At 38.6% G+C, this 14,368-nt stretch overlaps 1 long non-coding RNA gene across 1 annotated transcript in view; it reads left to right on the plus strand.

Moving 5' to 3' along the window:
• Positions 1 to 8,128: 8,128 nt before the first annotated feature.
• The window catches only part of LOC120365325 (uncharacterized), a 91,883-nt gene continuing 85,643 nt past the window's right edge, over positions 8,129 to 14,368 (plus strand). Inside the window, exon 1 of the long non-coding RNA XR_005580302.2 lies at positions 8,129 to 8,438. This is a non-coding gene — a long non-coding RNA (uncharacterized LOC120365325). The remainder of the gene's footprint in view (positions 8,439 to 14,368) is intronic.

A 14,368-nucleotide genomic window follows, 5' to 3' on the forward strand; every position in this document is an offset into this window, starting at 1 on the left:
TAAAATTATTCATCTTTATTGTTTCAGCTTAGAGGAATAATATATATCCACTGTACAAAGTGAAGCATTAATAATCATTCAAAAAAATCTACAAAGGTATCACTTTCTATTGCTAATATTTCAGAGTAAAGGGATGTATGAAACAAAAAGCAAGGTCGGGAGTGGTGGCTCACACCTGTAATCCCAACACTTTGGGAGGCCAAGATGGGTGGATCAGTTGAGGTCAGGAGTTTGAGACCAGCCTGGCCAACATGGTGAAATCCCATCTCTACTAAAAATACAAAAAATTAACTGGGTATGGTGGTGCATGCTTGTAATCCCAGCTACTTGGAAGGCTGAGGCAGGAGGTTCACTTGAACCCAGGAGGCAGATGTTGCAGTGAGCCAAGATCGCACCACTGCACCAGACTGAGACTCCATCTCAAAATAAATAAATAAAGCAAAAGTACCTTCTGCCTACACCAATCTTTGAAAATAGCCACTTTTAGAGACCTGTGGCTAATGCATTAATGCATACTTTCATATTCTATTTATAAGCAGTCATTTCAATCTAGTGTGTACATATTTAACAAGGTGTTGATTGCATGATTGTACATGTAATTCAATTTTTTACAAGAATATGGATAGTGATTTAATATATTCCTACAACACAAATTATCCAATCATCCCCTATTAATGAGAATTTAGGCTGTTTACATTTTTTCACTATTTGATGATGCATCTTTGTATGTGCATCTTTGTGCACTCTTGGAGACATTATGGGTCCGTATCTTCTTATTGGCATATCAACATCAAAGGATGTGCATATTTAAAATATCTAAAAATTACTGTCAAATTGCTCACCTAACAGTTTAGGTCGCAGCACAGCAAACTCCCACTACAGTGCTTAAAAATTCATCAAGTAGTAATGATCATTTTATAATTTTTACCATTATGATAGAAGAAAGATGGACATTTTTTAAACATATTATACAAATTAAATAATAATAATTACAGTCTCAGGTGATTATTTGCCCAAGTTCACAGGAATAGTGAGTGGCAGAGCTGAATCACAGTCCTGGGCTGTTTGACTCCAAGTATGCACTTTTCTCTTTCTCCATTGATTCCCAAGGCAGCAGATCATTGGAGCTTTAAAAAACACAGCTTTGCTCCAGCATAGATCTATCTGGATTTTTTAAGCTCTTTGGTTGATTCAGATGTCAGCTCTATCTTTGATTACATATACGAAAGTGTTATAAAGTTAACATAGTGAAGCAGGCTGACCAGCTGGAAACTTAACCTGCATGTGTCTCTTCCGTGGCTGCCCTTCATGGAGGGGCAGGAGGAGTGACCCCTGTGGCTCATTAATCGGGTATGGAAGAGAAACCTTCTCCTTCTAGGAGGTGGAAGGGCTAGTCTTTTCTATGTGTAAGGTCCAATCTCTTCCTAATGGGGCTGTGGGAATGGACTAACCTTACTATGAAGTGAACCCATCTGCGGAGGGCCGACCTGGCCAGGCAGGACGCTGAACATATGTGGGACTGCAATGGCAGCAAACCAGCGTGAGCAGAGCCTGACATGAGAAGCAGCATCAGGTCTGCAGTAGCCACCAGTTCAGATGCCACCGCCAGGCCTCCAACCTGACTATCTGCCAGAGAAGCAAGGCTCAGGCCTTCTGAGTTATTGAATGACCAGAGAAAGTAATCTGGACTTTCTGCTATCTGATGGTTGGCAGCTGGGCCCAGTTCTAATTTGACTTGGGAAATAAAGAAATGTGGCATTATTCACAACCCTAGATCATTGAGCAGTTTGCCCTGGCTACCTATACAATAATAATCATATATTTTTCCTATGCCCTAGTTTGTAGTAAAAATAACTTTTATATTTCTACTTTACTCCATCTTTTTCAATGGAAAAGTAACTTTCAAGGTCCCTCTAGTACTTTATAGGAACAGAAGTGTGGTGGAATCTGTGATTTAGTTTGCAGTTGTGATTTGCTAGTCTCTCACTATCTCTTTTCTATTTTGCATAAGTTTGTTAATTTTGGACAACCAAATATTTTATTTAAAATATTAGGTTATATATAATGGAACATTTTTTAACCTTCACATGTAGGTTAATGCCCAAATACCTATGTTTTTCCAGCTTTGAGGTATAATTATTGCGGTATAATTAACAAATAAAAATTATATATATTTAAGGTGTACAATGTGAGGTTTCAATATATGTGTGCAATGTGAAGTAATTACAGCATTCAAGCTAAGGCAGTCTCTTGAATGCACCGAGAAAGCAAAAGTACTATCTCCCCAAATCACTTGCCAGAGGTAGTTTTAGAAAGAAGTTGAATTGTAGATCCCTTTTTATCTTTGGGAGCTGTCGTATAAGATCCTCCCACACCTAGCCTGTCTATATTCAGGCGGTGTTCGCTAGAACATAGCTGGAGAATCTCTACTTCAGCACTTGAGTGAGGTGGCCAGGAGCAGTGGGCGTGACCTAGGAGCTACCCCTTGGCAGTCCCAGGCAGAGCCTGCTTCTATGGACTGTGCTGGTTCCGAGTAATGGGTTAATTTATACACAATGTTCAGGCAAACATTGAGGCAAAGAATGCCAATGCAAAGAATAGACCCAAGAGCCAACCAATGGGCACACCCCTAGAGTAGGCTCAGTTTCGAGATTGGAGGTGGAATTGCATAAGAATTCAGTTACTGTTAATTAACATAGCTCTGTGCAACTCTGGCATGTTCTGGCTAGAGACCATCTGGTCTTTGCATTTACCCTCAGCAGGACAACCCAGACTGTATGGATTGTGTTTACACTGGAAAAAATCATATTCCCTACAATGTGTGAAAAGAAGTTGATCTCATCTTCACTCCTCTTTATGCGAATGAGAGTACTGAAGCTAAAGAGGTAAACCAACTTTCCCAATCCAGCATTGCTAGTCATAAACAAATCCCCACATATTTTGATAAGACTGAAATCCATTTTATTCACAGTCTTAAATATTAGGGCTTTATTACTTGTGGAATGAAGATAATTCCAGTACTTCTTGATCTCGAACGTCTGTGGGAATCCCTGAGGGATCTTGTTATAATGCAGACTCTGAGTCTGCTGGTCCGGGTAGGGCCTGAGATTCTGCACTGTTTACAAGCTCCCAGGTGGTGACCCAACTACTGGCCTACGCTTTTGAATACTGAGCATTTATAGGCAATGCCTTGCCTAGCGTGGGTGGACTTGAACTTCCAGCAAGAAAGTATGTAGGGCTTTCCATTGTGAATAAATTTGCTGGTATGGTGAAGAGTTCCCATTGGAGAATTCTTTTGCTATGCCTAAGAATAACAAAAGAATAGAATTTCATATGAATGCTTTCTTCAGAAATCAAGTAAAACTAAGAAGAGGGATCATTTAAATGTCTTACATTTCCGTAAATGCACAAATCATATTTCTAAGTGTCCTTATCAGAGGAACCTTATCATAGTGAAGAAGGTTTACATCTGCATCCCCCACTCAGTCTGAGCATGCTTTACTTCCTCTTAAGTAATAATCAGCATTGCAAAATTGCAGCTAGGCGGCGAGCAGAATGTTCACAGGGAACACAACTGCTAACAACTGCTCGTAACAAGCTCCCTTCCCTAACCCGCGTCATTCCCTGCATGAGCTCATTTGTAGGTTTCTCAGCCTTGGCACTCTTGACGTTTTGGGGTCACTGTTTATTGCAGGGCCTGTCCTGTGCACAGAAGGTTGTTTAGCAGCCTCTCTGGACTCTCCCCACTGATGCTAGCAGCATTCCACCCCCAGTTGTGACAACTGTAAATGTCTCCAAACATTGTCAAATGACCCCTGGAAGACAAAATTTCCCTTGATTGAGAACCACTCCTCTACAAAAATAATTTACACTATGTTGAAAAGGACAATTAGCTTAAAACATCCGTTTATATAGTTTTAGATCTGAAAGAGAGCTTTACTGCATTTAGGGGTCATACACTGAGACAGTCTCACTGTCACCCAGGCAGTGGCATGATCATGGCTCAAAAATGAAAAGTTAGCTGGGTATGGTTGGCACACCCTGGTAGTCCAGTTACTCAGGACACTGAGGTGGGAAGATCCCTTGGGCCCAGGAGTTTAAGGCTGCAGAAGAGTCATGATCATGCCATTGCACTCTTCCAGCCTGGGTAACAGATACCCTGTCTCAAAAAAAAAAAAAAAAAAAAAAAAAAAAAAAATTCCTATTCCCTACTGATGGCTTCTCAGCCATGTAGTTAAATTCTGGAATAGCTCATGTTTATGGTCAATGACAGTAAATCAGCTTACAATATACTCCACATTATTTTGAGAGAGAATGTTTCACTAACATTTAACTGACAAAAAGAAGAGAGAAAGAGCAATTAGTCAATGGAGTATTTGCCTAAATGCTGAACAGAAATGATCTGCTAAAGTAACCACTTGTTTTTAGATCTGTTATCGCACTGTTAAGGGAACTCTGAAGTAAAAACACATATTAAGTACTTAATTTCACTTCTTGTTCACAGATTCTCTAACATTGTGAAGATGTAACAGGCTGAAAACATGTCATGCGGACACTGGTTTTTTACTGTACTAATATTAATAACTGGAGGCCCTGGCACAGGACCAGAGTGAAGGGACCTCTTTTACCCTCTTTTTTACTGAAAGGGAGGAAAAGGCATTCTCTCAGTTCTAAGCTGGAGGTGGCATCCATCGCCTGCCAATGAACAAGGTCTGCTGCTATGCAGCTGCCAACACCCCTTCCATTCACACTCCGCTGATATTTATTGTACACCTACCATGTGCCAGATCCTAATCTAGGCACTGCCACATAATTTATTTTATTTTTACAATAACTCAGTACATTTGAGTACAAATGGTGAATCTAAGGAGAAAGATTTGGCTAATAATGCCAAACCTATTTTACAACCCTTTGTGCTTAAAAACAATTTTAAGACTATTTAAATGAATTTTAAGTATTCATGATGTTCACTACATTCATTACTTCCATGCTTCGACAGATGTCCTTCCAGAGTTTGGAAGCAAATTGTAATTTGCTTTCGAAAAGTTTCAGTGTGGCTCTGTGATATTTATGACTCAGGCAACAAATTTGCCTTTGATAAACAAAATGACCTTTGGTAAAATGACTAGCCACTCTGATTTTTAATTCTGAATTTTTACTTAGTGGTTTCCTTATAGATGAACCATATATACTATTTTCTGAAGTCATCAATAAAATCTAAGCCGACAGTAGGTCGCATTTTGACAGCAATGAAGTAAACGTAGATGCTCGGTGTAGGAATCAATTTTAATATCAATAGTTCAACCAATCAAATGAAATGTACAGCTGTATGTCTTGAAAGACGTCTATGTTTGCGTTAGTTTCCTATGGTTACTGGGACAAATTACCATTAACTTAATGGCTTAAAACTATGAGAATTTTTTCTCTTATAGTTCTGGAAGTCAGAGATCCGAAGTCTGTCTCCCTGGGCGACCGACAAGGTGCTGGCAGGGCTGGTTCCTCTGGGACATGGGGAGGATCTATTTTCCTGCCTCCGTCAGCTTCTGGAGGCCATTTGCATTCTGTGGCTCCTGACCTCGTCCTTATGTCAGCCCAACCTTTTGCTTCTATCTGCTGTTAGTCACTCTGATCTCCTGCCTCCCTCCTGTAAGGAGTCTTGTGATTACATTGGCCCAACCCAATAACCCAGGGTAATCTCTTACCCCAAGATCTTTAACTTAATCATGTGTGCAAAGTCTCTTATTTACAAAGTAAGGTAACCGTATCCACTGCTTCTGGGAATTAGGACTTGGCTGTCTTTAAGAGGCCATTATTCATCCTATCACAACACTGAAACAAACCTCAAACTAAACTTAGTAAAGGGTTGGTAGAGAGCCAACTAATCACCTAAATCAGTTTAAGTAAATAAGAAATAGATCTGGAAAAAATGCAGCGAGTGATGAATTTTAATGCAATGTGCCAATACAAATCTGGGACTCTCCATTTTTACGAGAAATTCAGCAGTGAGATGAAAATAAGCCTTAAAACATCATTAAAAGACCCTGTAATTATAACTTGCTTCCTGGAAATTAAAGGAAAACAAAAAAGAGTATTCAGTAGACCCCAAACTTGATTGTACTTATCAAAGACATTGGTAAGTAATAATACCATACAACATTCACTTTGGGTTATTATCTAGAAAATTGATTAGCTTGACTGAGGCCATTCTTTTTTTCCCAGACCCCATTTATAAGGAATGCTATCTATTTATGAAAAGCTATTTGAAATAAGAATATGGGGTGGATCTCTTCATAAGCACCCTGATCTGACCACCCTGAGTGAGCTTGATTAGAGGCATTCTTTGCTAAGCAAAGGATACTTTATTTTTTATTTTATTATTATTTTTATTATTTTTAATACAATGTGCACAGTAATACTCAAGGAAAAATGTTGGAAACCAAGCATCTCTGTCTAACTATGGAATGGAGTTACATAGACATAGTTACGCATCACGTGCTTTAAGCAGGGATAACAATAAAATATTTCAGTTAGAGTGTAACAGTATATGCACTGCACAGTGTACTATTTATTTATTTATTTATTTGACAGGGTCTTACTCTGTCACCTAGGCCAGAGTGCAGTAGCACCATCTGGGTTCACTGCAACCTCTGCCTACCAGGTTCAAGTGATTCTCATGCCTCAGCCTCCCAAGTAGCAAAAATTAAAGGTGCGCAGCAACACACCCAGCTTGTTTTTGTATTTTCAGTAGAGACAGGATTTTGCCATGTTGCCCAGGCTGGTCTTGAACTCCTGGTCTCATATGATCCACCCATCTTGGCCTCTCAAAGTGCTGGGATTACAGGTGTGAGTCACTGCACCCGGCCACAAAGTGTACTTTAAATACAGTTCTAATTATCTTCCAACAGGTATAAAAACCATTATGAACTATATAATGAATTGGCTGTACCAGTTTATTCAATAAATATTTAAATAGTTGTTAAGAGGGGAATTGCATAGTTTGAAGGAAACATAATGGATTTTATTCTTGAGGCTAAAAAGCACTTGTGGGGATTTTGGTCTCCAAATCTTGAGCAGATTTGTGACTGTTTTCAGCCAATACAGTTTGGCAGAAATGATGCAAAATAATTGTCCAAGGTAGGGACAGCAAAGACCAGGAAGCTAGAATGACCATGAATGTCAGGTGGAATAAACATTCACTCTCAGAGTCCCAAGCTGCCAGGTGAAAAGCCTATCTATCCTGAGGCTCCGAAGGTCTGAAGAGGAAGCCAGGCCGTGTGCAGAGCCCAGGTGTAAGATGTTCCAGTTGACAGTCCCAGCTGCAGCCAGGCTTCAAGTCCTTCCAGCCCAGGCAAGATCTATAAGTGAAGAAGCCTCCAGATAATTCCTGCCTGGTCCAGTCAAGTCAGCTGCAGTTGTTCGAGCCGTCTTAGCTGGAGCCCCTACACTGCCAAGCAGAGATAAACCACACCTGCCTTGCAATGTCCAAGTTTCTGTCCCATAGAATTTGTGAGCATGATGAAATGGTGGTGGTGTTTTATGCCACTAGGGTTTGAGATGATTTGTTATACAGCGAAGACAATCAGAAGAGTCTTCAAGGCTGACTACAAATTAACGTAATGTCATGTCAATGAAACTTTTTGTGTTAACATGGAATTGTGACTGAAGCCATAAAGCTGACAGAGTGAGGTGTTATAAGTATATCGATTCTCAGAGCTGCCCAAAATAGGGCCAGGCCAAGCAGCAGCAGAATGGGCCATTGTGTAATCACACCAGCCCCCCAATGTATTTCACAGGATGCTTATTTTGCAAATCTTCATTTATCATAAAGAAATGCTTGCCCCACTTCCACTAGTCATCAACCTAAGGTGACTTAAAAAAAAATACTGATGCGGCCAGGTACAGTGGCTCATGCCTGTAATCCCAGCACTTTGGGAGGCCGAGGTGGGCGGATCACCTGAGGTCGGGAGTCTAGACCAGCCTGGCCAACATGGAGAAATCCCATCTCTAAAAAAAAAAAAAAAAAAAAAACTGATGCCAAGTCCCTCCTCAGATGGATTGAATCAGAGCTACTTAGGGTGGAGCCAAAAGGCTTGCTTGTTTTTTAAAGCTTCCCAGGTAATTCTAATGTGTAGTCAGGTTTGAGAACAATTGCAAGCAAAAGCAGCTGCGGCAAGCTGTCTAAGGAGTAGGCTACGTAGTACGAACTACAAGCACTTGAGAAGGGAAAAGTTCAGCCTCGTGCTGGTAGGTGGTTTAGCATGCTGGAGCTGGCTTTTTTCTTGGTAGCCGTACAACCCTGGCCCAGTTACTTGGCCTCTGGGACCCAGATTCCTCCTCTTTAAAATGTCGCTAATAATACTACCTCCCGTCTGTGAGAAGGATGCCATGAGGACAGAATGAGATCATCCACATAAGCCGTGAACACTGTTTCTGGTAAGGTAAGTGCTCAAGACGTGAGCTGCTATTAGTTATGTTGGAAATTTACAATGAAATACTGCCACATAATCAAGTTCTTTTTAGCTTTTCAAACATTTTGTGAACATACCTTATTTCAGCTCTAGTAAGTATCCAAACAACTTTGCTGGATTGACTCACTTTTTGTCAGATTTTCTCGGTATCAGAAAAAGCTGTGGTTTGCCTGAGCAACCCATTTTTCATTTTATATTTTTTCTTAATTTGAATGCAGTGAATCTTGAGGTCAATTTGTCTCTGTACTTTGGCATTAGAAAACTAAACTGACCCAAATCTCGGAACTGAATAAAACTGGCTATATCATTCTTTCCCCGTTTTTCCCATTCCTCCTTAAAACACCAGCTTTGATTTTACACTTTGATGCAAGATGTATGTCTTTTTGGTAGGTGACTTAGGTGCTTGGTGATTTGGGACCAAGTTAAGTTATCCGTGTTAGGAGAGTTTTTCTATGATAAGATCCAGACTAATGGGCAACTGGTTAATTGAAAACTGTGGTTAAAGCAGGGAGTTCTTAAAACATGTACACATACCTTAAATGTTTTTACCTTAAAATATACAAATGTGCATCTTTTAATTAACATTTTGGTATAAAGGTTGTTACAAGTCCTTGTCTTTGGAAATGGATCTGCTGCTAGAACTTCTCACTGTTTGTCTTGTATCTTCTACAGCCGAAATTCATCAACTACTATACCCACTTTTGAAAATAGAACTCACTTTTAAAGAAAATGGAGTGTAGAATCTTCCTAGAAGGTTAATATTTTCCTCCCTAATCTTTAACAATTTTCTTACCCACATCGAATTCAGAAGCATTTTTAGTTATTTCCTTTGTCAAAGTATTTTAATACTTTTAACCAAATTTTCATAGGAATAGTAAATCCCTTGTTGCAGTTCATTTGTAATGTTTTTATTCTCAGGTTTGGGACAAATAAAGTGAATCTTAGGACACAACTGGTGGAAACAAAAGAGCTTGAGGCTACTGTCCATTAGCCTTTTGGTTGTGAATGTCTATGTTCTGCCAGTTTGGTCTGTATGTTTTACGCAGAGTGGGGAGTTTGTATAAATGGTTGATAGAGAAAAATAGCTAAATGAATAGGCCCATATAAAAATACAGAGCTAAACTTAGGATGAGAACATTCAGAGGTATTCAAATATAAAAGTACGTAGAGGAACCTGAGTGGATGACCATGAGTTAATATGTCTGTGTAGATGGCTGTGTGCATATGGGCCTATGCTTTCCCAGAGATGATTGTTTCTATTCATTTCCTGTCATAGTACTTTGTGCATATGTGCCTATGCTTTCCCAGAGATGATTGTTTCTATTCATTTCCTCTCATAGTACTGCTCTTGGAAAGATCTGGCAGTACCTTTCATTTGGCTGCCATTTCCAGAATAAATGTAATTTTAGTTTTATGTTGGTTCCACATAGTTCAAAAGTTGTTTGCTAAACTGATGTTTACTCTTGAATTTTTCTGGGAATATTTTAGACATTTGTCCAAATTTTACAAAATCATAACACAGTATGCTTGGGAGAGCACACACATTTTTCTTGGTAAAAATGACTCTTAAAATTTCCTGATTATTGTGCCTCAATTTATAGAGTAAGCATTTTTGACTTGGGAGATTAGCTTCATAAACTAATGAATCTCCTTAATTGGGTAGGTAGCAATGAAAACTATTAAATATTAAAGAGTGAAAGTTCTACCCCGTCTGCAACCACCTGTAACAGGTAGCAACTTTGTCACCTGAGGGTTTCTAGAACATTCAGAGAAAAAGATTTGTTCCTCCCGGGGTGGGAAGGAAGGGTTCTAGTGATGGGTTGAAACTCTTCAGGTGCATAAATAAAAAGCATTTAAGGCAAAAGCTTTTATCTGATGACCATTAAGTCAACCATGGATATCTTTAGAAACATAAGTTTCAGGTATATTTTAAATACGATATTTGGACCAAGATCCTGCACCTGCAGGTTACTGGAGTACAAATTTTTCAGTTTAAATAAGGTAATTTAAAAGAAAGTACGACCAGGTGTGGTGGCTCGTGCCTGTAATCCCAGCACTTTGGGAGGCCAAGGCAGGTGGATCACCATGTCAGGAGTTTGAGAGCAGCCTCACCAATATGGTGAAAACCTGTCTCTACTAAAAATACAAAATAATTAGCTGGGTTTGGTGGTAGGTGCCTGTAATCCCAGCTGCTCAGGAGGCTGTGGCAGGAGAATTGCTTAACCTGGGAGGCAAAGGTTGCAGTGAGTGGAGATTGCACCACTGCACTCCAGCCTGGGCAACAGAACAAGACTCCATCTCAAAAATAAATAAATAAATAAAAGAAAGTAACTTTCCCAAGATTACCAAATAATGAAGCACAGAGAAAACTTACTGGGGATAAAGAGAAAGGAAAGACAAGTACTAAGGCACATTTATTCTTTAGAGCCCTTTATGGGTTCGCCTCTGCCTGGCTTAATGATTATACAAGCTTGAAAATTTTGTGGAAATACATTAATAACTTATTTAACCATATTAAGTTCAGTCACAAAGTTCAGCTGGACAAATGCTGGTCTCTCAGCTCTGGGTGTGACCACAGATTACAAAGTTCTGAGAACTTCTGAGAAGCATGTCTAATAGACTCTACATTCCTATTAATCACACAGGTCTTTGTTCTGGGTTTTATGATAAATCCTAAGGTTTATCCCAAACCACTTTCTTCCAATGCAACTTTTGGTATATGAATATTCTGTGGGTGGTATATTTTCATTAATAATGTCTCTCTGTTAAGTATAAGTTAGACTATATGTCTCTAAATTCTTTAAACATGTGGAGAAATGTTAAATCCTTAACATACAAAATACATAAAAAATGACATAGGCCAATAACATACAAAATAGTCAAGCATCTTTAGTGGTCTTCCCCAGAGACCAAAGGATTAATAAGATATTAAATAGCCAATTTTAAGTATTTTTACTAAGGCAAAGTTGATTGTAGTTCACAGAACAAATGTTATCTAGATGACTAATTAACATTATTTGGGTCATAACCTAATCAGTCACTGACTGAAGAGTGATAGTAACCTAATCTTAGAGTCTTCAGAGTTAAAGCATGAAAACACTTAACAGCATTTCTCTCTCTCTCTCTCTCTCTCTCTCTCTCTCTTTTTTCTGAGATGGAGTCTCACTCTGTTGCCCAGGCTAGAGTGCAGTGGCACAATCTCAGTTCATTGCAACCTACACCTCCTGGGTTCAAGTGATTCTCCTACCTCGGCCTCCCGAGTAGCTGGGACTACAGGCACGTGCCACCACACCCAGCTAATTTTTTTTATTTTTAGTAGAGTTGGGGTTTCACCATGTTAGCCAGGATGGTCTCAATCTCCTGACCTCATGATCCACCAGCCTCAGCCTCCCAAAGCGCTGGGGTTACAGGCATGAGCCACTGCACCCAGCCTAAACAGCATTACTCTGTAAAGTGTGATTCTTGCCTCCTGAGAAGTGCACAGAAGAATCTACTGGAGTACAGGGATTTAATACCAAAAACTTAAGAAATTTAAATTTACATTATATATAAAAAGGCAAATTTTGTTGCTCGATCCACTCTTCAATACCAATGCTATGATTCATAGAGCATCTCTGAAGTCACAAGTCATAGACTACTTGTGAGGTGCCCCAAAGACAGGAAGGGAGCTCTACAGCCCAGAGGAGAGAGATAGTAGCGTCTATAGCCATTCACTGCCTTCTCAAATTCAGAGACCCATTGCAGTTTACCTATGAAAAATTTTTGGTTCAGTTTTCTTCTAGAAGTCAGGATAATTTTATCTTGATTTTACTAATACACTTTATTGCTTTTGCTTATATTCTAAGAATTTTTATCTATTCACTTAGTTCTTTAGTAAGTCTGAAGACAAAATAGTTTGAGTCTGTACTTTATGACGTTTTATTGAAATCTTCCAAAATGTCATTACAACTTGAAGTTTAAAATGCTATATTTGAGCTTCATCAACCTTTAAAATAAATGTTGTATCTTGTTTAAGCTTCTCTTCTGCATCTCTAAAATGTATTTTAGAGAATTTAAAATATCATTGTATCATCTTCCAAAGTCTGAACAACTTTGCAGTGGATGGACCATCTCATTAAATTAGATTATTTACAGAAAAATCCAATTTGGTGTGTGTATTTAAAATACCCCACCTTTGAGAGAAACCTGAAAAAGCAGTGTGTAAATATAGAATGGTTGAAGAGGTATGCAAATAGTCCACAGCTTGAGGATGTCCTGGAAGTGGGTCCTCATGAGATTTTATAGAATGGGCTGCTCACAGTCATATTCTGTGCACTTATTTTAAAAGAACACTGTCTATATCTTTCATTTCAGCTCTACTGTCAAAAGACTATGAGTGTTGTCAGTCGTTCAATGTCAAGGTATAATGTCCAGAACTTCTTTGTTGAGTAAGTCATTTATAGCCTTCAGTTGGCAAAAAGCATTAAAAATTACTCCTAGGTTTTCTATTTTACTAGTTGTGTACGATAATCAATTGATTGGTATTTGTCATATCCAAGGCATAGTCTGCAATAATGGGCTTATATCTGATGTTTGTTTATATCACTTAAAGAGACAGCTGGTGTAAAGGGGTTCCCGGAAAACTCCAGCTGGCCTCCGTACTGGGAGTGTGCACACTGGGGTGGAGTCACAGAAGTTTGTGCCATTTGCAGCGGGGAGGAGCTTGGGCCCTCCTTTTTCCAGGTGGAATCTGGGATTCAATCTGCAAGACAGGAAGGATATATTAGCAGGACTCCTGCTCTGCTGGGCATCCCTGTTTCCCCCTTTTTTCCTTTTTGCCCGATAAATTCCATTTTTCTCACCCTTGAAAGAATGTGTGAGCCTAATACTTAATGGTTATATGACAAGGATGCCGTTTCTAGCTGAACTAGGGACAGAGTTCTACAACGTTACTGATTTTGTTCATGTTTTCCAATTTTCTTCATTAATTCTAATAAGTAGTTGTATATGTTACCACTGTCTTTTGACTTTTTACTAGCACTTTTTATTACACTGACTTTTTACTAGCACTCTTTGTGAAAATAAATCCCAATCAACAATTCATTTAATGATTATGTGATTTCCATGAGATTTTCTTATTTGAAGGAAATCATATTTTTATCATGTCCTTTGAAGAGCAACCATTTTTATATAAAAATAACTACAAAGATTATTTTTAGCACTTGAAGATAATACCAAATGTTCTGTGTCTTCTATTTATTATTCAAGATTGCTTGTCTGATGGATTTTTATTTTATTTATGTGTAATCCAAGTAAACATGGTGTTCTTTATCATCTGTCCTATCAAGACTTCTGAGGTCCTTTGGAATATAGAAAGCTCATATCTGTCTGTTTTATAAACTACTTTAACCCATAAACTTGTAACAGCTTCAAAGAGGTTAAGAACTTCTTTTCTTTCTTTCTTCTTTTTTTTTTTTTCACAATAGAAGTATCTAAAAGAAAACTTAGTAGATTAAAATATTTAACATAAATGTTCTTGTAAACTTTCCATTTTAATTAAAGTTTCCACACAGTGAGCCCCTTTTAACACTGAACATATTCTGCTTTTCATTAAATGGTAAAGTCTAACAGAACTTCGAAGATCAGATAAGTCTTAAAAATCCCTTAGGCAGAGCCAAATTAAAGCACAATTTTGTAGAAAGTGATTTCTCCCCTACCCACCACGAAAACATCCATCCCTCCTTCTTCTATATCCCCCAAGGCATACTTAATCCAAATCCCACACATAATTTAATTTCAATTTTATGGTGCAGTTGCTCATAAATATTTAGCTCAGTAAAGGTCAAAGCCTCTCCCTTCTTTTGTCAAAGTTTGTTAACTTTGTATTACTTGCAACAGAATAGTTCCCTTTTCCATAGACC

Source organism: Saimiri boliviensis, chromosome 10 (genome assembly GCF_048565385.1).
Source record: "Saimiri boliviensis isolate mSaiBol1 chromosome 10, mSaiBol1.pri, whole genome shotgun sequence".
NCBI lineage: Eukaryota > Metazoa > Chordata > Mammalia > Primates > Cebidae > Saimiri > Saimiri boliviensis.